At 45.2% G+C, this 27,265-nt stretch overlaps 1 protein-coding gene across 8 annotated transcripts in view; it reads left to right on the forward strand.

Annotated features, from left to right (window-relative positions):
- The window catches only part of STRBP (spermatid perinuclear RNA binding protein), a 94,944-nt gene that overhangs the window by 1,301 nt on the left and 66,378 nt on the right, over positions 1–27,265 (forward strand). The gene's annotated exons all lie outside the window — the stretch shown is intronic.

Below are 27,265 nucleotides of genomic sequence, written 5' to 3' on the forward strand. Positions count from 1 at the left end.
AGAAGGAGAGAAAGAAGCTCGGCCTAGGACAAGGGCAGAATTATTGGGGTGGGGGGTGGGCTACCCTCAGAGGGTGCTGGGTTTACCCGTCCCCCTTAAGAGGTGACTTCCAGCAATCTGCTGGGAAAGCAGATTGGAAGTTGGGTTAGGGGCTGCAGTGGGATTGGGGGGTGGGGGGGGCGCACAGATTGCCCTGGGTTGTCCTTGAGAGAGTCAGGCCTGTGTAGGGGAGCCGGTTCCTGGCTCCGATAAGTAAGGGGGGATTCGCTCTGTGACGGATTCTAGGGTCTCCCGAGATCTGAATTCGTGCCCAGTTGGAGATAAAATTGGGGAATATTTCTGCCCCCCCCTTTTCTGGATTCTTTCCGGAGTGCTTGAAATACAGCTGGGATGGGAAACATCCGAAGTTGCTTTTTGATTTCCGTTTATTGGGTATAAAATGAGGGTCTTCCTTTCAGGTGGCCAACCTTTCTTTCCTTGCCGACAATAGAAGCCGGCTGGTTGGTGTCTTTTCATAGCTGCATTAATCCGGTTGGAGGGGGGTAGGTGGGATGGACTGGGGGGGGGTGGAGAGTGGAGAAGTCACCCCTGAGTTCTCCGTCAAAAGATTCTGTCAATTACATCTTTTTTTAATCAGGTTTAAGCCCCATCTCAATCTAAGAGAGAGCTTGCTATGACGCACGGAGTCCCTTGGCACGGGACGTTTACGGGTTCCGAATAATATAGTTGCGGGATTGTCTTTTTTGACTCGGGACGGTAACAATAAATATCTCGCGATATTAAGATTTGGATGCGGCGGTGGCGGGGATGAAGGCCGCGTGTAAAAAGCCTGGGGCGTCTTGAGGAAAGTTTGCAAGGTTTAATGGGTCACTTGTGGGGTGAGGCCTCCGATTGCGGTGGGTCTGGAGAAGCCCCGCTGAATTTGGGACTTTGGGAATTTGGGACATGCATTTTTCAAGGCAGCCGTTGCAGGATGCTCTTGGCGTGATGTCTCGGAAAACGAGGGTGCAAATTTTCCATGACGCACGATGGCATCATCCTATTCATGGTCTTCTCTTGTCCTGACCTTTAAAAAAAAATGAAGCCTGGCACACACAAAGTGTAGTCCTCGTTTTGTGACTGTTCATTTAGGGACCATTCGAAGTTACGACGACACTGGGGGGGGGAAAAGTGACTTAGAGCCGTTTTTTCCACACTTAAGGCCGTTGCAGCATTCCCCACATGGTCAGGTGATGAAAATTCAGGCATTTGGTAACTGTTTCACACTTGGTGGCAGCGTCCTGGGATGACGTGATCTCCGTTTTGTAATCCTCACAGTGCTTTTTCAGGAGGCAACTGGACTTCCTTGGTATTTTTTTCTTTTGAAGACGTTTGGCTTCTCATCCAAGAAGCTTCTTCAGCTCTGACTGGATGGTGGGGAATGGAAGGATTTATGCTCCTTGCAGACAGCTGGTCCTTTGCATCCTTTTTGAGGGTCGTTGAGGCCACTTGGAGGTTTACCTGTGTCCTCAGGGTCACCTGAGTGGTGCAAATGGTTCCTGTAGTCTGCAGTTTTTTTCCCCTCTGGAAATCCGTTTCTACTCCCACCCCATTCCAAGGGGGTTCATCCCAAATTGTATAGCTAAACGTCTGTAGAGATTCTCGGTCGTCTAGGTCAGGGGTCAGCAACCTGCGGCTCCGGAGCTGCATGCGGCTCTTTCGTCCCCCTGCTGTGGTTCCCTGTTGGCTGAACACCACTGGCTGGCCCCGCCCCTCACCCTCCCCTCCCAGTCACTCCTTGCCTGGCCTGAGAAGGTAAGGGTGACGGCAGAGGATGGAGACTTGCTCCATTTTCCAGAGTGGGAGCGAAGCGCCCCTGTACTTGCTGATTATATATAGTCAGATGCCGCTGACCCTTTTATGGTATAACAAACTATTCTAAAAATACGAGTTCCAGGTATATTAGTAAAAAAAGAAGCAGACATACTGCGAACTCCGGAACTTAAGATTTTAAAATTTTAAAAGAATTAAGAATTAAGTTCCAGAGTTCGCAGTATGTCTGCTTCTTTTTTTACATACATACATTCTCTCTCTCTCTCTCTCTCTCTCTCTCTCTCTCTCTCTCTCTCTCTCTCTCTCTCTCTATATATATATATATATATATATATATATATAAATAATATATATATAAATAATATATATATAAGAGAGAGAGAGATAGACATACCTGTTTCCTACAGAAAAGAAAGTACTGGGAGCAACAGAACCTGGGTAGGGCGTGGCTAGGGGGTGTCATGTGACTGGTGGAAGTGAGTGACATTGAGTTGGCCACGCCCACTCAGGTTTTGTGGCTCCTGGTGTTTTCTTTTCTGTGGGAAACTGGTCCAAATGGCTCTTTGAGTATTTAAGGTTGCAGACCCCTGGTCTACGTCATGGTTTCCTGAAAAAGCACTTTTTAAGACAACCATGACCGGGACGACTAAGAAAATCTACAGATTCTCCGTTTGCAACTTTCCCAGCCGACTTCCCGACAAGCAAAGTCACAAATTCACTTAACGGTTGCACGATCTGCATAACAGCTGCTGCGATTCGCTTATCAACTGTGGCAGGGGAGGAAAAAAAAAAATCACGACGGGGGCTCGACTCGCTTTAAGAACTGCCAAATTTTGGGCACACCATGATAGTCGTACGTCGAGGATAATTGCAAGCGTTGAAGATTTTTGCTTTGGCTTTTGTTCACCACCCACTAGAAATATACTCATATTTTGCCTCTGGCTTTGCCTTCTCCTTTTAACTTTCAAACATTTACCCAAAGACCGGGACGGAAATCGGGAAACGGGCCGTTTCTGGCCTCCAGGGGGTTGGGGAAGGCCGTTTTCGCCCTCCCCAGGCACCTAGAAAGCTTCTGGAGCCTGGGGAGGGCAAAAAAAACAGGCCTACCGGGGCCATCACGGGCCAAAAGCGGTGGGAGCGCAGGGGGTCATGTGTGCATGGGGGGGGCGCATTGAATTATGGATGTGGGCACACACGTGCTCACCCCCCTGCACTCCCCCCCCCCCACTTTTGGCACACGACGGCAAAAAGGTTAGCCATCACTGCCATAGAACGAATATATCTGTGGATCCCGGCATGTCAGAGGCCCGTAACGTAGTAAAAAGTCACAAAAATACAAAAAAAAAAATGACAATCCTTATCCCCACATGCAATCATTCTCCAAAGCACCAGAAGGTAAGACAATAAACGGATGGATGGATGCTAAACAAAGAGAGAAGCAACCTGGAATTGAGGAGAAACTTCCTAACAGGGAGGACAACCAGTGGAACAGCTTGCCACTAGAAGTTGTGAATGCTCCAACACTGGAGGTTTTTAAGAAGAGGTTGGACAACCATTTGTCTGAAGTGGTGTAGGGTTTCCTCCCTGAGCAGGGGGTTGGACTAGAAGACCTCCAAGGTCCCTTCCAGCTCTATTCTATTTCGTTTGCTTAGAGCAGACCAAATGGCGGATGGGTAACTTCTGGCTATGTCCTAGTCATGGATTGAATAATGTTAATATTTTTAACATTTTAATATTTTTAAGCTGGGCAGTTCTGTGAAATTGGCGTAGGTTTTCCAGCTTAACTAAGTCAGGCCCATAAAACTGTCCGGCTAGATATATAATTCATTTTCCTTGTAGTATCAGATGTCAACACTATGCAAATTGCATCAAAGATGTTTTTTAATTTAACCTGGATGGCTTTACCGGCTGCTGCAGAAAAAGGCCGTTTCTAATTTTATTTTTTTAAAGCAGATGTACAAATACTTATCTCGCGTCGTTATTTGTTTAAAAAAATATTTTATGTAAATTATCTCTTATGTTAAGTACTGGTGGTTTTTTTTTTTAATGTTTCTTAAGTGTGTTTGAAAAGTAGCTTTCTCTAACAGGAATATTATAACTCGGTGTGAGATACTTGGAGGTGTTATTTGTCCTGCAGGGAGATGGATGCACTTTGCATATGCTCAGAGGCTCTGATGCAGCGTTCAGTAGGAACGTACTGTATTCATGGATCTCATTTGCTAAGAATTAAATCTATGAATGTAAGTAATAAAGCAGGACTAGCTGAAAAGAACAAGTGGAAGAACTTCCACTTTTGACGTGGCAGTTATGGCTGTTCTGTAAAATGGACTCATTTCTCATAGAGGGAATAGAAAGCGAATAAATTCCGTTTAATACCTTTTTTTTTTTCTTCTGTTTAATCCTGCCCAGTTCTCAAAGACTGCCTGGGCGAGTCCCTGCCGTTTTCTTAACCAGGTTTTTCAGATATTGGTTTGATATTGCCACTTCCTTGGGGCTGAGAGAGAGCGACTGGCTCTCAACAAGCTTCGTGCCCAAGGAAGAACTAGAGCTCTCAGTCTCCCAGTTTCTAGCCTGGTGCTTTAACCAAACCCAATAAAATCTTGGAATTCCAATCCCATTTCCTCCTACACAAACATATTTTTGGGACGATAAAAGAAACTCGCTCACCTAAAGGATATACCATAATCTTCTGTGTGCATAGGATTGTACTTCCGTTTATCTTTCAACTAAATTTACTGCACCAAGATTTAACTTACCTGATGGTTCAGAACAGGACAGAATAGAATAACAGAGTGGGAGGGGTCTGCAACCTTAAACACTCAAAAAAGATACAGAACCCGTTTCCCACAGAAAAGAAAACACCGGGAGCCACAGAACCCTTCCTGTGCCTAATTCTCGAGCGGCCACAAAACTAGCATCTGTAGTTGAATTCAACGTTCTGTTTTCTTCTTAAACTTTTCTTTTCTTGGATTTATCCATGGTTGGTCTACCGGGGGTTGAAAATTCTCAATAAATCACGTGCCAGCGGATGTCGCGCATTGGTGATCGTGGTGTATATTTTGAGTGAGAGGGAGCCGCAGCAGAGGGCTGAAAGAGCCACATGCGGCTCCAGAGCTGCAGGTTGCTGACCCCTGTTCTAGTCCAACCCCCTGCTTAGGCAGGGAAACCACTTCAGACAAATGGTTATCCAACCTCTTCTTAAAAACGTCCTGTGTTGGAGCGTTCACAACTTCTGGAGGCAAGTTGTTCCACTGACTAATTGTTCTGACTGTCAGGAAGTTTCTCCTTAATTCTAGGTTGCTTCTCTCCTTGATGAGTTTCCACCCGTTGCTTCTTGTCCTGCCCTCAGGTGCTTTGGAGAAGAGCTTGACTCCCTCTTCTTTGTGGAAGCCCCTGAGATATTGGAAGACTGCTATCATGTCTCCCCTAGTCCTTCTTTTCATCAAACTAGACATACCCAGTTCCTGCAGCCGTTCTTCATATGTTTTAGCCTCCAGTCCCCTAATCCTCTTGGTTGCTCTTCTCTGCACTCTTTCTAGAGTCTCCAAACCTTTTTTTACATCGTGGCGACCAAAACTGGATGCCGGATTCCAAGTGTGGCCTTACCAAGGCCTTATAAAGTGGTATTAACACTTCCCGTGATCTTGATTTTATCCCTCCGTTGATGCAGCCCAGAACTGTGTTGGCTTTTTTGGCAGCTGCAGCACACTAGTTCCTAGCTTTCTTCTCTCTGAAATTCAGGGTGGGGTCTCCTCTCAGGAACTTGGGGAAGGGTTTTTTTTTTTTAGTGAAAGGGATGAGTGGCTAAAAACAGCTTATTGTGAGTCTCAGCGCTGTTTCCTTCTTGCAAAGGCAGAAGGGTTATTCCCAAGGGTGTAAAGGATGAGTTGGTGCATTTTGGTTCTCGGAAAGTTTCTTTGTTGTGTGGATTGCGGTGTGCACCAGGGGAAGTGGAAAGTCAATCCCCTTATTATTATTATTTTTATTATTCATAAACATTTTGAATACAGTGTATCATCAGGGTGTAAAAGAAAAACAAGGAAAAACCAAGAAGAAATATTAACACATATACTAGTAGCAATAGTGACAATGTAACGGAATAAAGGTAAAAGTAAAAGTTCCCCTCGCACATATGTGCTAGTCGTTCCTGACTCTAAGGGGCAGTGCTCATCTCCGTTTCAAAGCCAAAGGGCCAACGCTGTCCGAAGATGTCTCCGTGGTCATGTGGCCGGCATGACTCAACGCCGAAGGCACACGGAACGCTGTTCCCTTCCCACCAAAGGTGGTTCCTATTTTTCTACTTGCATTTTTTTTACGTGCTTTCGAACTGCTAGGTTTATGTGCTTTCGAACTGCTAGGTTGGCAGAACTGAGACAAGTCATGGGAGCTCACCCCGTTACGCGGCGCTAGGGATTCGAACCGCTGAACTGCCAACCTTTCGATCGACAAGCTCAGCGTGTTAGCCACCGCGTCCCTGTTATGTAACGGAATAGTTTTGGCTATATTTCTCTTTGTATTGGCTCATTTATAATTCTGTTAATTGTATTGTCGTATTTATAATTATAAATCATCTTTCTGTTTAATTCATAGATAGCAATTATCTTTCGTCATCTAATTTCTACCTCTTGTCTCTAACCGTTCATAGAATCTATTCCCGTATCAAGTAATATTCGGTGTCTTCTTCATCTTTCATTTTTAAAGCCGGTCTGTCCATCTCAGCACAATCTTAACATTTTCCGAATTGCATCCTCATCTGATGGGAGTGTTCTAATTTTTCCAATATTTTGCAAATGCAATCCTTGCTCCTGTCAGTACATGCAAAACTAAATATGTAGTCCCTTTATTTTTAAACCTCCGGCACTATACCCAACAGAAATATTTCTGGTTTCAGGTCTAGAGGTCAGTCCCCTTAAAAGGAGGCTGGAAGGTCCCTCGAACAATGCAGGAGGATGGATGTGCAGAGCGTAGAAGGAATAACTCTCCTTTTTTTTTTTTAAAGGAATTATGCATCGAAAACCCTCCCAAGAACCTCGTTTTCCATTCTGCGTTATGGAAAAACACAGAAAATTATCTATTTCTCCTTGGGCTGTGATGGTTTTCGGTAAGCAGTAGAACCTGTCCCTTGTCGTTTTCTTCCCACGGGTTAGCAGGATAAAGGGAAAGTATTTCATAACGCCCGTTGTAACTGGTTTTCCTTGGATATACCTGCCGATCGTTGGCGTGCGCCCCGGATCCTTGAAGGAAAAGAAATCCTTCCCTCTTTTGCTGCAGAATCGCTGGCAGGCTTAAAGGGATACACAGAATTCTTCTCTCCTTTTTTTTTTTTCCATTTTGCCTCTCTCTGGGAAGAGGAAGAAAGCATCAATTATTAATTAATGGGATTGATGAATACATTAATTGTATCGTGCAGGCTGTCAACAATTAACTTTTTTTTTTTTTTTTAAATGTCTGGGAGGGGATCTTGGCGTCTGCTGAGTTAACAGGCTCCGGTGCAGGAAAACACCCATCTGCTCTTTCTGTATTTTTGATGAGACAGGAAAGGAAGGAGGATTTGGTCCCTGTGTGTGTCTCTCTCTCTCTGTTTCTCTGTCTCTCTGTCTTTCTCTCTGTGTCTGTGTCTCTGTCACTCTCTTTCTGTTTCTCTGTCTTTCTCTGTGTTTCTCTCTTTCTCTCTCTCTTTCTGTTTCTCTCTCTGTCTCTCTCTCTCTGTTTCTCTGTCTCTCTGTCTTTCTGTGTCCCTGTCTCTGTCTCTCTCTTTCTGTTTCTCTCTCTGCTTCTCTCTTTCTCTTTCTTTCTGTTTCTCTCTGTCTCTCTCTGTTTCTCTGACTCTGTCTCTTTTTCTGTTTCTCTCTCTCTCTCTCTCCCTCTCCCTCTTTCTCTCTCTCTTTCTGTCTGTTTCTCTGTCTCTCTCTTTCTCTGTTTCTCTGTTTCTCTTTCTTTCTCTCTCTGTGTCTCTCTGTTTCTCTCTCTCTTCCTCTGTTTCTCTCTCTTGCTCTCCCTGTTTCTCTCTCTCTGTCCTTCTCTCTGTTTCTCTGTCTCTCTCTCTTTCTCTGTCTCTCTGTCTGTTTCTCTCTCTTTGTTTCTTTCTCTCTTTCTCTCTCTCTTTCTCTCTGTCTCTCTCTCTCTCTTGACTGACACATGGGCAAATCTTTCAGACATTGGCCAGTGGAAATGCCAGCTCTTGACTCTCTTACCTAGTGGGTTTCCTTGGCCAGGTTTGCATGTTCCTATCGCAACTTGAAATTTGCCCCAAAAATTTGGTGGCGCGATCCATTTAAGACGGTTTAAGATGGTGCTTTTCAAACTCTGCCATGTTAAGATACGTGGACTTCAACTCCCAGAATGCCCCAGCCAGCTTTATTGCCAACTTTGAGAAAGACGTGTTTAAGGCTTTTGAAATAGGTTTGGGTTTTGGGTTTTGTTTTTTTGTTTGTTTGTTTGTTTCATGCCACTGAAGGATGGAGCTAAAAGCATCAAGAATTGCTGCCTGCAATTTGGCAGTTCGGATCTCACCAGGGTCAAGGTTGACTCAGCCTTCCATCCTTCTGAGTTGGGTCAAATGAGGACCCAGATTGTTGAGGGCAAGAGGCTGACTCTGTAAACCACTTAGAGCAGGCTGTGAAGCACTATAAAGCAGCATATAAGTCTAAGTGCTTGTTCTATCTATCTATCTATCTATCTATCTATCTATCTACCTACCTACCTACCTACCTACCTACCTACCTACCTACCTACCTACCTATATCTATCTACAGTATCTATATCCATCTATATCTATCTCTCTATCTCTTTATCTCTCTTAAGAGCCATGTTGGCACAGTGGTTAGAATGCAGTATTGCAGGCTAACTCTGCCCACTGCCAGCAGTTCGATCCTGACCGGCTCACGGTTGACTCAGCCTTCCATCCTTCCGAGGTGGGTCAAATGAGGACCCAGATTGTTGGGGGTAAGAGTTAGAGAGGGCTGCAAAAGCACTATAAAGTGACATATAAGTCTTAAGTGCTCGTTCTATCTAACTATCTATGATTCTTGATGAATGTATCTTTTCTTTTATGTATACTGAGAGCATATGCACCAAGACAAATTCCTTGTGTGTCCACTCACACTTGACCAATAAAAATTCTATTCTATTCTATTCTATTCTATTCTACTCTACTTTACTCTACTCTACTCTACTCTACTCTACTCTATCTATCTCTATCTACAGTCAGTCTGTCTGTCTGTCTGTCTATCTATCTATCTATCTATCTATCTATCTATAAATGGTTTGGTGGGCGTGGCAGGGGAAGGATACTGCACTCCAAGGGAAGAATACTGCAAAATCCTCATTCCCTCCCCACTCCTGGGGGAAGGATATTGCAAAATCTCCATTCCCGCCCCACTCCGGGGCCAGCCAGAGGTGGTGTTTGCCAGTTCTCCAAACTGCTCAAAATTTCCGCTACCGGTTCTCCAGAACCTGCTGGATTTCACCCCTGCTTTATAGAGTAACATCACTGCCTCCTTTTAGTGCCTCCTTTATAGAGTGGTATTAATAGCTTCCTTTTCCTGCAAGAACGGTAAAAATTGGCTCGTGTACTATTGGATCGGTGTATCTTGGCATCTGTGCGGATAGGATCCGAGCTGTCCTATCCGTGTCTAAACAAGAACTGTAGGAGAACATCAAATAATCGACATCTCGATAAGACAAGAGGCAAGAGGTGCGTTTACACCGGCTTAAAATATCAGCGTGTTGCCTGACCTTCACTTGAGCGGATTTTGACAACCGTCGCAAGAAAAATGTCACGAGTAACAGAGATGCCGTTTGTCCTTTCCTTGAAACTTTTCCGTAGCCCCCTCCCTCCCTCCTTTCCCACCCCCACCCTTGCGTGGACCTTTTTCTCTTCTCCAAGGAGAACAAGGGGAGAGTTAGCCAGGTGGATGCTCAGGACAATTTTGTTCCTCTCCTCGGCTCCTTTTGCGGCAAGCATCTGTGACGCCGTGTGCCAAATTTGAGAAGAAAAAAAAAAACACGCAATCCTTTTTATAGCAGCGATTGCTTTAAAAAAGCACCCACACATTTCTCTCTCTTTCCCCCAGCACCTCCCCCAGCCCCAAATCTGCTGCAGAACCAACTGTGCTGGGAAGTGGTGAGAACGGAGAGAAGGAAAAGATGCTGGAAAGAGCCAGCGAGGAAGTCCCTTAGTTATTGTTTTCCAGGGTTGGGCGCAAATAGATGAGTTGTGGGTACCTGGGAGACATTCCTCCCACCTACCCATCCCCACTCCGGCCTTTTTGGAATTTGCAGGGACTTCTGAAAGTCCCATCCCTGAGAAGTTTAGAAAATCGATCCTTCATCAGCCACAAACGCTGGACATCAACATTGTCCAGCCTAAGATAAAGCTAAAGGTTCCCCTCGCACATCTGTGCTAGTCGTTCCCGACTCTAGGGGGCAGTGCTCATCTCCGTTTCAAAGCCGAAAAGCCAACGCTGTCTGAAGACGTCTCCGTGGTCACGTGGCCGGCATGACTCAACGCCAAAGGCGCATGGAACGCTGTTATCTTCCCACCAAAGGTGGTCCCTATTTTTTTTACTTGCATTTTTTAAGTGCTTTCGAACTGCTAGGTTGGCAGAAGCTGGGACAAGTCACGGGAGCTCACCCCGTTACGCGGCGCTCGGGATTCGAACCGCTGAACTGCTGACCTTTCAATCGACAAGCTCAGTGTCTTAGTCACTGAGCCACCGTGTCCCTATTTGTCCAGCCTAAGTGGCCACAATTTGTACTCCTTTCTGTTCTCACAGTCTCTTTGTGGTCATATCGCAATTATTATTTTTTGTGTGTGTGTGTGCGCTTGCATCCTGCTTAAAGTGGGACCTCCCTCTGCCACGAATGGCTGGACCACAGATTTTCTCCTGTTGAAAAGCAGAGATAACTGGATTATTCTGTTGCACACGAAATCTTTGCAAAACGTTCAAGCTGGGTTTATCTGGAGGGATTTGTGTGAACGAAGGTGTGTCGGCGTGTAAGCCCAGGGTTAGTAAATTGCATGCATCGAACCCATCGTGGCTGATTCACTTAAACCTTTTTTTTTAATGTATAGTTTTATCATAAAAAATAAAATACAGAACAGGAAAACGAACAAGCAAAACAAAAGCATGCCTAACGATTACAAAAAAGAAAAAAATGGTGTACCAAAAAAAAAGAGAGAGAGAGGAAAAAGTGATCATGTAGAATCCACCGTGGCTGGGTGCTGAAAGAAAAGAAAAAGCAGTAAATTCTCCTTTCCTTTTACAACTCTGTCTGTCTGTCTACCTATCTCTCATCTCATCTATCTATCTATCTATCTATCTATCTATCTATCTATCTATCATCTCTCTCTATCATTCTCTATCTCATCTATCTATATCAATAATCTCTCTCTTATTTTCTATATCTATCATATCTATCTCATCTACCATCTCTATCATCTATCATTATCATCTATCTATCATCTATCTATCTCTATCATCTCTATCATCTATCATTATCATCATCATCTACCATTCTCTATATCTTCTCTCATTTATATCTATCAATCATCTCTCTTATTCTCTATCATCTATCATATCTATCTTATCTATCATTCTCTATCATCATCTATCTTTCTCTATATCATTCTCTATCATCTATCATTCTTTATATCTCATCTATCATCTCTTATCTATCTCTATCAATCATCTCATCTACCATTTCTATCATCTCTCTCATCTCTCATCTCTCTCATCTCTCATCTCTCTCATCTCTATCTCATCTATCATCTCTATCATTCTATCATCTCATCTATCTATCTTACCTACCTACCTACCTACCTAATCTCTTTACACATCTATCTATCTATCTATCTATCTATCTATCTATCTATCTATCTATCTATCTATCTATCTTTTATCATTATCTATCATCTATCATCTCCATCCACACACACACACACACACACACACGAAGAAAGAAGGAAAAAGCAGTCAACAAGTTTAAGCTAAACTTCACACTAATCTTCAAATCCCTCTTATTTACTTAAACCTGAATTTAAAGTGATGCTTGAACCTAGCTGTGATGGGTAGAGAATTTCAGAAGATTGGACAGACAGGTGTGCTATTAAGCTCTTAAGTGCAGGGGTATCCAACCTTGGCAACTTTTAAGCCTTGTGGACTTCAACTCCCAGAATTCCCCCAGCCAGCTGTGGGGAATTCTGGGAGTTGAAGTCCACAAGGCTTAAAAGTTGCCAGGGTTCGACACGCTTGAACTAGTAATGTTTGATGCCCGCTTGGTGTGAAATGATTGAATGCAGTCCTTTCAGATTGTCAGCCGTAGTTTACGACTTAGCACATCTGCAAGTGAAGAGTTTAACGATGCGTTCAGCAAACCCTAATTAAACCGGTGCTTCAGGTGATGTGGGAACCTAATGGATATGTGGGGAAAGGTTTTAACTTTGCACCAGGGAGTTCCTGGGTTTGTAATGCAGTGTCTTAGCTGTTTGGGTTCATTACTTGCGTTTGTGTATCACTGTGGCCACAAAACTCTGGTCGCCTTAGTTGCTACACATCCGAAGTGCTTCCCGCCCCTACTAAGATCGCGCTGTTGCAACTCCGTGCCTATAGTACATGTCTTCCATTCAAAACTCATCAGAGATTGATCAATGGGGAGTCCTACGTTGCCACGACATCAGTGTTCCAATACTTGAGGGGCTGCAACAGAGAGGAGTGGGGGGTTCTATTTTCCAAAGCACCCGAAGGCCGGACAAGGAATTTATTTATTTATTTATTTACTTACTTATTTACTTATTTACTTATTTATTTACTTATTTACTTATTTATTTACTTATTGATTGATTGATTGATTGATTCGATTTATATGCCGCCCTTCTCCGGAGACTCAGGGCGGCTTACAATGCATTAAGCAATAGCCTTCATACTTTTGTATATACCTGCTTAGTAGGACTTTCGCCCCCCCCCCAAGCGGTGTTCTTTTTTATACAAAGTCAGCTTATTGCCCCCACAATCCGGGTCCTCATTTTACCTACCTCGGAAGAATGGAAGGCTGAGTCAACCTTGAGCCTAGTGAGATTTGAACTTGCAGTAATTGCAGGCAGCTGGTGCTACTTAACAGCATTTTAGTCTGCTGCGCCACCAAGGCTCTATATAATAATAATGAATGGAAACTGATCAAGGAGAGATTCAACCTGGAAATAAGGAGAAATTTTCTGACCGAGAGCAATCAACCCATGGAACAGAAGTTGCCTTTGGACGTTGTGGGAGCTTCATCCCTGGAAGCTTTCAAGAAGAGACTGGACTGCCATCTGTCAGAAGTGGTGTAGGGTCTCCTGCTTGGGCAGGGGGTTGGACTAGATGACCTACAAGGTCCCTTCTAACTATTCTGATTGATTAATTCAACCTAGAAATGAGAAATTTTCTGACAATGAGAGCAATCAACCCATGGAACAGAAGTTGCCTTCGGACGTTGTGGGAGCTTCATCACTGGAGGCTTTCAAGAAGAGACTGGACTGCCATCTGTCAGAAATTGTGTAGGGCAGGGGTATCAAACTCAAGGCCAGATCCGGCCTGCAGAGTGCTTAGATCTGGCTTGTGGGGCCGCCCTGGATGCAGCAAAGGACCAGCCCACTGTGTCTCTGCCAGCAAAAATGGAGCTCGGGAGGGCCACGTCCATGATGGCTTCCTGCAGCCCTCTGCCAGCAGGGAGCTCTGTTTTTGCTGGCAGAGGGCTGCAGGAGGCCGTCGCGGCTGAAAACGGAGCTCAGGTGGGCCGTGTGCGGCCTCCCCGAGCTCCGTTTTTGCTGGCAGAGGGCTGCAAGAAGCCATCGCGGCTGAAAACAGCTCAGGTGAGCCGCGTGCGGCCTCCCCGAGCTCCGTTTTTGCTGGCAGAGGGCTTCAGGAGGCCATCGCGGCTGAAAACTGAGCTCAGGTGAGCCGCGTGCGGCCTCCCCGAGCTCCGTTTTTGCTGGCAGAGGGCTGCAGGAGGCCATCGCGGTTGAAAACTGAGCTCAGGTGAGCCGCGTGCGGCCTCCCCAAGCTCCGTTTTTGCTGGCAGAGGGCTGCAGGAGGCCGTCGCGGCTGAAAACGGAGCTCAGGTGAGCTGCGTGCGGCCTCCCCGAGCTCCGTTTTTGCTGGCAGAGGGCTGCAGGAGGCTGTCACAACCTAAAATGGATCCTTGATGAGTGACGTCGAGCTGGCCATGCCCATCCTGGCCACACCCATCCCAGCCAAGCCGGTTCAAACACAACCCTGACGAGGCCCTCAATGAAATCGTGTTTAACACCCCTGGTGTAGGGTCTCCTGCTTGGGCGGGGTGGGTGGGTGTTGGACTAGATCAAAGGTCTCCAACCTTGGCAACTTTAAGCCTGGCGGACTTCAACTCCCAGAATTCCGCAGCCAGCTAAGCTGGCGGCGAAATTCTGGGAGTTGGAAGTCCGCCAGGCTTAAAGTTGCCAAGGTTGGAGACTCCTGGACTAAATGACCTACAAGGTCCCTTCCAGCTCTGTTTTATCTGTTCGTTTTATTTTAATCTTGTCTCTCTCTCCTCCTCTACGTTTCTTTTCTTCATTTGTTCCTCTGCTTTTTCCAGCAACAATATTTTGCTCTTCCCCTTTGGCTGCCTTCCTTTTGAGGTTCACACGCATCCCCGTTCTTGGATCTCCGTCTTGCCATTCCTCTCCACGTCTTTCTCGTGAGGGATCCAAGAACGGGGTGCCATCCAAGTTTCTCTTGCTGGAGAAGGGGGCCTTGGAACGCCCCCCCCTCCCCCTGTCCACGTTTCATTCCTGGACCTCTTTCTTGAAGCACATCCAGGAAAAAAGCACGTTGAGAGGCAAGGTTTTGGGTTTTTTTTGCAGTCATCGCTTAATACCTTACGACTTGAAAAAAAGGGACAATGATCACTTTTTTAAAAAAAAAAAGTTTTAAATCAAGTTTGGATTTTGCGTTCCTTATTTTCTTATTCCTTATTTTGCGTTTTTGTTTTTGTTTTTTTAATTTGATTTATATGCCGCCCTTCTCCGGAGACTCAGGGCGGCTTACAATGCGTTAAGCAATAGCCTTCATACTTTTGTACATTTATACAAAGTCAGCTTATTGCCCCCACAAACCGGGTCCTCAATTTACCCACCTTAGAAAGGATGGAAGGCTGAGTCGACCTTGAGCCTGGTGAGAATTGAACTCGCAGTAATTGCAGGCAACTGGATGTTAAATGCTGCCTTAGGAGGCATTAGCCTCCTACGCCACTCAAGCGTTCCAAGAGGTTGCAGAAAAAAATGCTTTTAGAAGCCTCTGACGATCAGGCAACTCAGCTGGGATCGCCAGAGGCTTTTAAAGGCATTTTTTTCCCTACAACCTCTTCGGCTGAAGAGGTTGTAGAAAAAATGCTTTTAGAAGCCTCTGACGATCCCAGCTGAGCCGCGTGATCATCAGAGGCCTTTTTTTTTACTTTTAAAAGCATTTTTTTTGGCCGAAGAGGTAGAAAAAAATGCTTTTAAAAGTTTTTTTTTTAAAAAGCCTCTGATGAGGTAGGCGGGGTAAGCGAGCGGTGACCAGGCCGGGGACCGGTTCGGGGGTATGGTCAGCCAATGTTATTACCGGTTCTCCGAACTACTATAAATTTTTACTACCAGTTCTTGCGAACCGGGAGCAACCCACCACTGGTTGTGACCCAGGCCCAAGTAGGTAGTAATCGACGCAAACAGTTCCAAAACAAACAGACTTTATTAGAACAGCTGAGAATTAACTCATTCTCAGCGTAGTCCAAACTAAATTACAACAAATTCTTCTTAACACAAATTCTTCAGTCTAATCACCAACCTTGGTATAATTAGGCAAACTGCCAAAGGCTTCTCTTGGCAAAAGTTCAGGAGCAGAAGACGCCGACAAGAGAGAAGTGCAACAAGACAAGAACAAGTCTATCAACGTTGTTTTCCGACAAAGAGCCCAAGAGCCGTTGCTGGTCTTTTAAGACTAATGGGAGGGGCCAATCATCTCTTGGCCTTACTCCTGAGTTGTCCTTTTTGCTTGAGCTGCTCTTGCCTTCTGGCAGCTCTTCTCATACGTGCACTAGGAACAGGCTCTTCCTGTTCCTCTGCCTCTCTACTGTCAGCCTCTGGAGGCTCTGGAGTCCGCGCATCACTCCCCGATGGCCCTGGCCCCAGCTCTGCCTCTGACGCAGAGCCCTCATCCGGGCCTTCCCCAGCCTCCAGGACTGGCCCATGTTGTTCCTCAGCCTCATCGCTGTCCGACTCCGCTGCCAGCTCCGCAGGCTGCTGGCGAACCACAACAGCAAAGTCTTATCCCAATGCTTGGGCTTTAATCAATCCAGGATGGTAGAGATGCCTTCATATTTTAGGATAGAATAGAAGAGCGCTGGAAGGGACCTTGGAGATCTTCTAGTCCAGCCCTCTGCTCAAGCAGGAGAACCTGTACCATTGCAGACAAATGACTGTCCAGTCTCTTCTTAAAAACCTCCAGTGATGGAGCGCCCACGATTTCTGGTGGCAAGCTGTTCCACTGGTTAATTGTCCTCACTGTTAGGAAGTTTCTCTTCAATTCCAGGTTGCTTCTCTTTTTTGGTTAGTTTCCATCCATTGTTCCTTGTTTTGCCTTCTGGTGCTTTGTAGAATAAGTTGACCCTCCCCTCAAATACTGGAAGGCTGCTATCATGTCTCCCCTAGTCCTTTTTTTCTCTAGACTAGCCCAACCCAAATCCTGCAGCTGTTCTTCATATGTTTTAATCTCCGGGCCTTTGATCATCTTCATTGCCTTTCTCTGAACTTTTTCCAAAATCTCAACATCTTTTGTTGTAGAGTGATGACCAAAATTGATTGCCGTGTTCCAGGTGTGCTCTTACTAGGGTTTTTATAAAGACGCTGAGCTTGTCGATCGGAAGGTCGGCAGTTCAACGGTTCGAATCCCGAGCGCCACGTAACGGGGGTGAGCTCCCGTGACTCGTCCCAGCTTCTGCCAACCTAGCAGTTCGAATGCACGTTAAAAATAAAAAATGCAAGTAGGAAAAATAGGGACCACCTTTGGTGGGAAGGGAACAGCGTTCCATGCGCCTTTGGTGTTGAGTCATGCCGGCCACATGACCCCGGAGACGTCTTCGGACAGCGTTGGTTCTTCGGCTTTGAAACGGAGATGAGCTCCGTCCTCGAGTTGGGAACGAGTAGCACATATGTGCGAGGGGAACCTTTACCTTTTTACTAATAATAAACTTAACCTAATTGTCAACCAGGAATATCCATCCTTACCTGGTCAACGTAAACCAACTTCCTGCTGATTTAGGAACAAGAACTTCCACCACAAGTCCAGAAGACCTGCAGATGATCAGTGGAGGTTGTTGACTTACAACTTCTTAGCTTATCGCAAGAATTATTGGGAGGAATGTGGATGCACGTGCGTTCCATAAATTCATTCTGGGAGCCCTAGCTTGGAAATCTTTTCTTCCCCGAAAATCCAAATGGACTTTTTTCATTCATCTCGCTAGCTTCCTTCCTTCTTTCTCTCGGATGTGGACTTGTTAACAGCTCTTCAATATGTGGGGGAGAAATGATATACAGGCCTCCTGCAAAGTTGTAGTTTTGGCTTGATGAGTCATAAAAGAAGTCCTGGCAGCTGGTTGACAGAATGCAAATTTGGGGTTGTTTTAATGAGGCAACTTTTAAGTCATCCAAAGGGAGGTTTCCTTGCCAGGCATGGCAAGAGAGGTCGTCCTTTTGCATTGGAGAAATTGCTCTTAAGAAATTGCGTGCTTGCTTAAAAATGGGGTGGGACTGTGGAAAAAAGAAAAACAAAAACAAAAAATTTGTGCCATCCTTTAACTCCTATCTATCTATCTATCTATCTATCTATCTATCTATCTCTATCTATCTATCTATCTATCTATCTATCTATCTATCATTATCTATCTGTCTATCTATCTATCTATCATTATCTATCTATCTATCTATCTATCTATTTATCTATTTATCTATCTATCATTATCTATCTATCTGTCTATCTATCATCTATATCTATCTATCTATCTATTTATCTATCTATCTATCATCTATCTATTTATCTATCATCTATCTATCATCTATCTATCTATCTATCTATCTAATCTATCATCTATCTATATCTTATCTATTATCTAACTATCTATCTTAGCTGGCTTGACCCCATCCTTGCGGTTTTAATTTGTAATTGGTTTTAACTGGGTTATTTTAAATTGATGGCCAAAATTATCTTTTAAATTGCTTTTAAATTTTATATGTTGTGTTTTACCATGGCTGTTCACCGCCCTGAGTCCTGTTGGAGAAGGGCAGTATACAAATAAAATAAAATAAAATAAAATTTAAATTTGTTTGTCTTTTTAAATTTTGGGCCAAATTGAGATATTTCTTTTTAATCTGTTCTTAATGTATTTATTATGTGTTTTTATTTGGCTGTACACCGCCCTGAGTCCCTAGGGAGAAGGGCGGTATATAAATTTGAAGTAAAAAATAAAATAAAAAAATAAATAAATTATCTATCTATCTATCTATCTATCTATCTATCTATCTAATCTATCATCTATCTAATCTATCATCTGTCTTATCTAATCTATCATCTGTCTATCTAATCTATCATGTCTATTTTATCTATATCATCTATCTGTCTATCTAATCTATCTATCTAATCTATCTATCTATCTTATCTATCATCTATCTAATCTATCATCTATCTATCTATATCATCTATATCTTATCTATGATCTATCTATGTTCTATCTTATCTATTTATCATCTATCTATCTATCTATCTATCTATCTTTTTTTTTCTCCGCTTGAGTTTTCGCTGCCGTGTTTTCATAATGCCGAAAATTAGGGAAAAATTGAGCTGTTCGTTCTTTGTAGTGTAGTGAGGACAGCCAAACCCTTCTCCAAAAAATGTTTCCAGAGTGTTTCTGCCACACTTTGAGTCATTCTTTATTTTTATTTTTTTCAGCTCAGCTATTTCTGATGTTATTATTCCTGGGGTGTGGCATTTGGAGGTAAAAGTTAAATTCAGAACGGATGATTTCTGTCGTCTCCTTTGCACTTCAAATCGGAGCCTTCGGATCTAATAAAAGGGGCACATTAAATTTGGCATTTTTTGAAATTGAAAGAATTTAAGAATAGGCTTTGACCCAGCTGAAGCATTAAGTCCTTTTTTTTTTTTTTGTGCAAAGTATTCTCTCTTTTTTTTCTCTCAATTTGGAGACAGGGCAGAATAAACCACCCTTGTATTTATTTTAAATGTGTTTGCTGGACAATATTGTGGATTAAAACGTAGGAATCTGGATTTTTAACTTTTTATCTCCCCATTGAACTCAAGTTTTCTATCCACCACCACTCCTCCTTAAAATAAGGGTGCTTCCTGGCCACTGCGTCCATTTTGACGGGGTTTTGTTTCCTGCCTTCCGTTTTCTTCGAAGTTTTTAAAAACGGGTTTCGACGGGATTTTGACGGGAATCACTTTAAAACACTTTGAAAAAGATACGTATCAACTCGTTTGTTAAACATTTCCCAGCTCCCAGCTTTCAAAGCATTGTGTCTCCTCCGCAGGGTTGTCGTCCGTGGTGCCAACAGCATCTCTGCAGGCTTTTTAAGTTCTGTAAATCTTGTTGTCATTCTGCGGCTGCACGTGTCTTTATATGCAACCGTTGCGTGGCTGCCGTAAATTATGCGGGAATAAGCATTTCCTGCTGCTGTCCGGTAAATTTATAGGTTGTTACAATCTGGCCAGATTGGCCAAACGGTGCTGTTTACTGCTCCTTTCCTCACTGTTTATTGGCAGCTGCAAATGAGGAGAGTTGAGTTTTTGCTCTGAGCAATTCCTGGCTGCCAAATGGAAAGATCACAGTTGGTTAATTATTGGCGCCGGATGTTACGGGTGTCAGGTGTGGAGGAATCCAGCGCTCTTTCGCCGTCAGTGATGTGCATTGGTGGTGAACAGTGGTTATCTCGGTCCATCCAGTTGGCATTTTTGGAGGGCCCAGGTGATTTTGATTTGGGGAGGGAGGAAGGAAGGAAGGAAAAGGAGGGAGGGAGGGAGGGAGGAAGGAAAAGGAGGGAGGGAGGAAGGAAGGAAAAGAAGGGAGGAAGGAAGAAGGAAGGAAGGAAAGAAGGAAAAGGAGGGAGAGGGAGGAAGGAAGGAAAAGGAGGGAGGAATGGAGGAAGGAAAAGGAGGGAGAGGGAGGGAGGTGAGGGAGGGAGGGAGGAAGGAAAGAAGGAAAAGGAGAGAGGAAGGAAGGAAAAGGAAGGAAGGAAGGGAAAAAGGGGTTGTGAGGGAAAGAAAAGGAGGGAGGGAGGAAGGAAGGAAAAAGAAAGGGAGGAAGGAAGGAAGAAGGAAGGAAAGAAGGAAAAGGAGGAAAAGAGGGAGGAAGGAAAAGGGGGAGGGAGGAAGGAAGGAAGAAGGAAGGAAAGGGAAAAGGAGGGAGAGAGGAAGGGAGGAAGGAAGGGGAAGGAAGGGAAAGAAGGAGGTTGGGAGGGAAAGAAGGAAGGAAGGAAAAGGAGGGAGGGAGGGAAAGGAGGGAGGGAGGGAAAGAAAAAGGTTGGGAGGGAAAGAAGAAAGGAAGGAAGGCGAAGACGGAGGGCTGGAGGGAAGGATGGAAGGTCAGAAGTCCTGGATTGCTCATTTCAGATTTAGAGAGGGTTAACAGACCATTTATGAATATATGAAGAACAGTTGAAGGAAGGAAAAGAAGGGAGGGAGGGAGGAAGGAAAAGGAGGGAGAAAGGAAGGAAGGAAAGAATGAAGGTGAAGGGAGGGAAGATAGGAAGGAAAAGAGAAAGGAAGGAAAGGAGGAAAGAAAAGAGGAAGGAAGGAGAAGAGAGGGAAGGGAGGAAGGAAGGAAAGAAAAAGAAGGAAGGAGAAGAGAGGGAGGGAAGGAAGGAAGGAAAAGAGGGAGGAAGGAAGGGAAAAGAGGTTGGGAGGGAAGGAAGGAAGGAAAAGGGAGGGAGGGAGGGAGGAAGGAAAAGGAGGTTGGGGGGGAAGGAAGGTAGATGAAGACGGAGAGTGGAAGGGAAGGATGGAAGATCGGAAGTCCTAGATTGCTCATTTCAAATTAAGAGAGGGTTAACAGTCTATTTGTGAACATAGGAAGAAGGAAGGAAGGAAGGAAGGAAGGAAGGAAATAAATTACCCATCTATGCCCAATGGCTGTGTGTTTCCCAGATCTCTTTTTCTTTTTATGCATTTGTTCAATTTCTAGAATCTATTTCTAATATTTCTGTGGGGATGGAATTTAAGAAAGCGGTGGAAGGCGGGTGGAGGGAGGATGAGGGCCAGGAAACAAATTTCATCCAGTTCCAGGCATCTTCAAACCTTTCCTGAAGATGTTTTCCAGATAGAGGAGATGGCCTTTTAACGCAATTGATCCCAAGGTTCAAATTTCACTTCCACTTACATTTTTGTCAGCTTTTCCCTGTTTCTTCCCGTCCTTGAAACGAGGCCACGAATCACACGTCGAAAAACCGAAAACTGAACTAAACCAGACCTCTTCTAGCTGTCAAATCTGCTCCGTGTTTATGAAACTCCATTTTAGAGAAATCCATTCTCAAGTCACTTTGCAAGTGATGCATGGCAATGGCGGGCGTTAGAGAGCTGTAGACTTTGTGTCCTCGTTGTGGTTGTCCTATTTCTGAAGGCCTCCCATCTGGTGAGAAGCGATCTATTCGGGGAAGAAGAGCAAACGCATTAGCACAACTGAACTTCAAGGAGATATGGCGTCTCTCTCTCTCCCCCAGACAGATCAAAAATAAACGTCCAAAGGTTTTTTGGGGGGGGGAAGAAGGCTCCAATTCTCCAAAACGGTTCGTTGCTATGGAACGCACAAAGTTTGGAGGGGAAATCGGGATTTCTTTTTCCGTCATAGAATGGTGTTCTCCAGCCGGTTCGGACGAACCGGTAGTAGCATGGGTCAGCAACCTGTGGCTCCGGAGCCACATGTGGCTCTTTGGGCTCTCTGCTGTGGCTCCCTGTCAGGTGATCTCACCACTGGCTGGCCCCGCCCTTCGCCCTCCTCTCCCAGTCACTCCTCGCCTGGCCTGAGAAAGTAAGGGCGACGGCGGGGGATGGAAAAGCGGCCAGGGCAGTGACAGAGAGATACAGAGAGAGGGGGAGAGGGGAGGGAGGGGGGAGAGAGAGATGTCAAAAGGATTTTGTGGTTCCCGGTGTTTTTTAACAACCAGTTCTCTGCCGTAATGACCGGCTGGGTAGGTGTGGCTAGGGAGGGATCATGTGACCGATGGAAGCGAGTGACATCGAGTTGGCCACGCCCAGACAGGTTTTGTGGCTCCCGGTGTTTTCTTTTCTGTGGGAAACGGGTCCAAATGGCTCTATGAGTATTTAAGGTTGGAGACCCCTGGGTAGTAGCGACCTGCACCGTCCTATTTAGCCATGTTTTCTAAGCTGCGTGCATGCATGCTAGCTGCGTGTGTCAGCAAAGCGTGTGCAGAAAAGGTGCACGAGTGAAGCGAGCGTGCACGTGAGCTCACATTGTTAGTGCTGGGCGAACCGGTAGATTATCTGAATCCCACTTCTAGTGTTCTCGCTCGTCTGAGAGTAACATTTCCCTTGGATTGATTGGCTGATGCCACCTTGGCATTTAGCAATGATCGCTTGGTTATCAGCGTTAAATCTTTGCTTCGCTTTCTTTTCCTCCCCATTAGCTCAGGATTACATTTCTGCTAACGTTGGGCCATGAATGCACGCTGTGTGGGGGCACGGAGAAAGGCATTTGCAAGTTAACAAAGAAGGCAATATACAAAAATAGATATATTTTCAGAGACCCGGATTGCTCATTTCAAATTAAGACAGTGTTCATGGTTTATGAACAGTTACAGGAATTGGGTATGGCTAATCTAGAGGATTAGTCTAATCTAGATTAATCTGGAGGATTAATCTAGGGGACGCAGTGGCTAAGACGCTGAGCTTGTCGATCGAGAGATCGGCAGTTCAACGGTTCGAATCCCTGGTGCCGCGTAACCGGGTGAGCTCCCGTGACTTGTCCCAGCTTCTGCCAACCTAGCAGTTCGAAAGCATGTAAAAAATGCAAGTAGAAAAATAGGGACCACCTTTGGTGGGAAGGGAACAGCATTCCGTGCGCCTTTGGCGTTGAGTCATGCCGGCCACATGACCACGGAGACGTCTTCGGACAGCGCTGGCTCTTCGGCTTTGGAACGGAGATGAGCACTGCCCCCTAGAGTCGGGAACGACTAGCACATATGTGCGAGGGGAACCCTTTACCTTTTAATCTAGAAAAAAGAAGGACTAGGGGTGACATGATGGGGTATATCCAGTATTTGAGGAGCAGCTACAAAGAAGGGAAGAGTTGAGTTGAGTTGTTGAGTTGAGTTGAGTTGGAAGGGGAGGGGGGGTCAACTTATTTTCCAAAGCACCAGAAGGCAGGACAAGAAACAATGGATGGAAACATCAAGGAGAGAAGCAACCTGGAATTAAGGAGAAGCTTCCTAACAGCGAGGACAATTAACCAGTGGAACACCTTGCCACCAGAAGTTGTGGATCTGGCCATCACTGGGTTTTTTTTAAAGAAAAGACTGGCAGCCACCTGTCTGAAATGTTATAGGGTCTCCTGCTTGACCATGGGGTTGGACTAGAAGACCTCCCAAGGTCCTTTAGGCTCTTAGTTTCTAGTTTCAACTGCCTGCCAGATATTCTTGACTACTGTGCCCATCATCCCCAGCCAGCACAAGTCATATAGTGCCTGGGATTTCCAGAGCTGGTACATTTGTGGGGTTGGGTAACGCTGTTTCCCCCAACTCAAATAACTTCAAATAATAAATAAATAAATTGGATGATGTCGGAATAGGAAGGACCCCTTAAATTTATTTCTGAGAGCTGTTTTTCTGCTGCTGTGAATCTCAGATGTCCGTTCCCGGAACGGCGTTGGGTGGGTGAGTGGATGGGAACGGGGCAAATGACTTCAAAATAGAACCGAGAAGATATTTAAGGGACGATATTTAGTGTACTGTTTGTCATCCGATATCTCTCATTTGCAACATAGGACACCAAGAGAGTCACTAACTGACTCCCTTAAGCATCTTCCTATTTTCTTTCGGTTTCTCTGGGTCCCTGGAAAAGAATATGACATTAATTGAAAAAAAAAAAACCAATGTTTTAATTTGAGGGAACAAGGAAATTTCGGGAGGTGTTGGATGACCGACTGGTCTCTGTCTTTCGTCTCCTTTGCTTTCCCCAAGTGTGTCTGATTTGCAACTAGCTGATGTTTGAATTACAGTTCCCATCGTTCCCGTCCGCTCATGTTATCGACCGATCGAGATTTGCAAAATGTCTGCCGTGAATAAACCACAATTGGGTTTCGGGGACTCTCACTTTAAGCCTGTGTGATCACAGCTAGGTTTAACACCCAAAAAGGAAACCGCAAGATTGTTTTTTTTTTTTTTTTAAGGAGAGTGAAAATGATGTCGGATCATCGGGGGTACAAGTTAGTCCTCACTTAGCAACCGTTTGCCATTACGACGGTGATGAAAACGTAATTTGACAATCCCGTCTGGTATTTTTTCAACCTTCGCAGTTCTCTACGTCAAAGTAAAGTTGAGGTAAAATCATAAGCATGACAAGTCACGGGAGCTCACCCCGTTACGCGGCACCAGGGATTCAAACTGCTGAACTGCCGACCTTTCGATCAACAAGCTCAGCATCTTAGCCACTGAGCCACCGTGTCACTCTCCCATCCTACCTCACCCAATATCTGGGAAATCTCTTTTCTGTCATTCCTTTCCCTTACCACCAGATGGGAGGATTGGTTCCCGAGGCCAGTGTCCCATTCAATAATTCCCTTTTATTCGCAGGACGGTCTCATCAGATTTAGCTGGTGCTTTCTTCCTTTGGAAATAGCTCCTCTGTCCAAGGTTCAGTCAGGCTCTTAACGCAGTTCTCTGCGCTTCTCCGGACAGGATGTTCATTCCAGCTCTCGGCTCTGCCTTGTTGGATGCTGTTTTTAAGTTGTTCTCGGTAATATTTTGTTTCTGGAAGTGTGAATTTCTAGCTTAAAATAGAACCGAGGAAACAGCCGCCACAGCAGGCGGTACTGTCAAAGGCTCACCCATTTCTTTGAATCTGGAGCGATTTCGGATTCTGTGAACATTTGCCGTTAGCCATTATCTTCCCAGGTTCATCCTTTGCCTTTGGCCAAAAAGTTACTTTATTTCGTTTTTCCTTCCCCGTATGTGACGTTCACAGATTACAGATTAACAGAGTTGGACAGGATGAGTCCAAACCCTCCCTCCCCCCGCTAAAACAGGAGATCTTACATCAGTGATGGCTAACCTTTTTGCAATCACGTGCCAAAAGCGAGGGGAGCACGGGGAGTCGCGTGCACACATGCTCACACCCATAATTCAATGCGCCCCCCCGTGCATGCGCACACGACCTCCCTGGGCTCCCCCTGCTTTTGGAACGGTGGGTCTGGTAGGCCCATTTTTTTGCCCTCCCCAGGCTCCAGAAGCTTTCTTTGAGCCTGGGGAGGGCAAAAACAGCCTTCCCCACCCCCCCCGGAGGCCCTCCAGAGGCTGGAACTGGCCCATTTGTCAACTTCCAGTGGGCCCGGAAGGCCCGTTTTTCTCTCTTCTGAGGCTCCAGAGCCTTTGTAGGAGCTGGGGAGGGCGAAAACAGCCTTCCCCACCCCCACGGAGGCCCTCCGGAGGCCGGAAACAGCCCACTTGCCAACTTCCGCTGGGCCCGGAAGGCCCAAAAATCAGCTGCCGGAGCTGCGCTTGCGTGCCCACTGATACGGCTCTGTGTGCCATAGGTTCGCCATCACGGCCCTACACCATTTCTGCTCGATGGCAGTCCAGTCTCTTCTTGAAAGCTTCCAGGGACGAAGCTCCCATAACTTACGAAGGCAACTTCTGCTCCATGGGTTGATTGTTCTCAATTGTCGTAAAATGTCTCCTTATTTCCAGGTTGAATCTGTCCTTGATTTATGGCCGTGGAAATAACGTCAAAGAAAGAATGACGGATAATATTGATCGCGTTGAGTTATCCCACATGGATTGTCTGACAGCAAGTTGTCCCGTGGTGAATTGGCCACTGCAAGACAGCCACACTGGGTTGGCCATGGCCACGACAAGTTAGCCACGGCGAATTGTCCCATTCTGGCTCGGTGGTTTCCTTGCAGATGTTTCATGCTGAGGATTTTACCTAGTTTGGTAATTGTTCTGTCCAATGGTTGTCCCCTCTCTTCTTAAAAACCTCCAGTGTTGGAGCACTCACAACTTCTGGTGGCAAGCAGTCCCACTGATTTATTGTCCTCACTGTTAGGAAATTTCTTCTTAATTCTAGATTGCTTCTCTTTTTGATTAGTTTCCATCCGTTGCTTCTTGTCCTGCCTTCTGGTGCTTTGGAGAATAGCTTGACCCCCCTCCTCTCTGTGGCAGCCCCTCAAATATTGGAAGGCTGCTATCTACTGCTGTTAGATATTTATTCTGGGATGGAGGCTTGTCCTTAAGGTTTTCCCCCAGGAGACCTTTGGAGGCCTGGCTAGAATTTGACCGTCTCTCTTGGTGCAAAGTTTCTCTTTTGAGTTTCCAGAGGGAACAAAAAGACATCCCGGATTGGACGCATCTCCCTGGTCCTCGGGTGTGCTGAGAAAAATCTGCCAACTATGTTGGGGCAGGAGATGGGCAAAGAAAGGTATCTGGTGTTCATTTCCACAAATAGATGTTCTCGTTTTTTTTTATTTTTTTAAATAAACATTTTCTGCAAGCAGCCACAGAAAACCCTCTCTCCCTTGTTATCTCCTCCCTTCATTTGGGGATGTTAAAAAAAAAAAGCAAAAAAAAAAACCCCCAAAAAACCAACCTTGAGCTCTCCCCCCCCCCCCCCCCCCGTTTCCAAAGGCGTTTTCTGCATCTCAAAAAGCTGCAAGCCTTTTGCAGATCTTTCGCCCCGCCAAAAAAGCTGGCAGATAAATTGGAGGAAAAGCATTGCAAATGGATATTTGCAATGCCCACCTGACCATACTTCCCCCCCTCCGCAACCCCTCGCTCCCCCCCAAAAAAACCTCCCTCAGCAAACCTAGTTTGGTTCCTCAAGAATGGTCCCACTGGAATTATTTCTGAGTATGCAAGCATCTTGCAGAAGGCAACTATTTTTAGCTCTGCAGTGCAGAGTTTTAACACAAACCGATTGTGTTGTAGTAGGCTTAACAGATGTGTTTTATTCGGCTTCTGGAAAGGGGCCACAGAATAGGCCAGAGGGGAGTCAGTAGCCATGACATCATTTGGCATAGAAGTATATTATTATAATATATTATATTATTATTATTGTTATTACAGTCGGCCCTGCAGTCGTCCAGATGTTCAGGCCGCGCGTTGCATTTTTGTCCCACCTATTTGATTCTGCAACAGACAGATGTTGCGGTCAGATGGCATTTAGAGATCTCGTCGCAGAAT

Source organism: Pantherophis guttatus, chromosome 16 (assembly GCF_059756535.1).
Source record: "Pantherophis guttatus breed Tessera chromosome 16, ASM5975653v1, whole genome shotgun sequence".
Lineage (NCBI taxonomy): Eukaryota > Metazoa > Chordata > Lepidosauria > Squamata > Colubridae > Pantherophis > Pantherophis guttatus.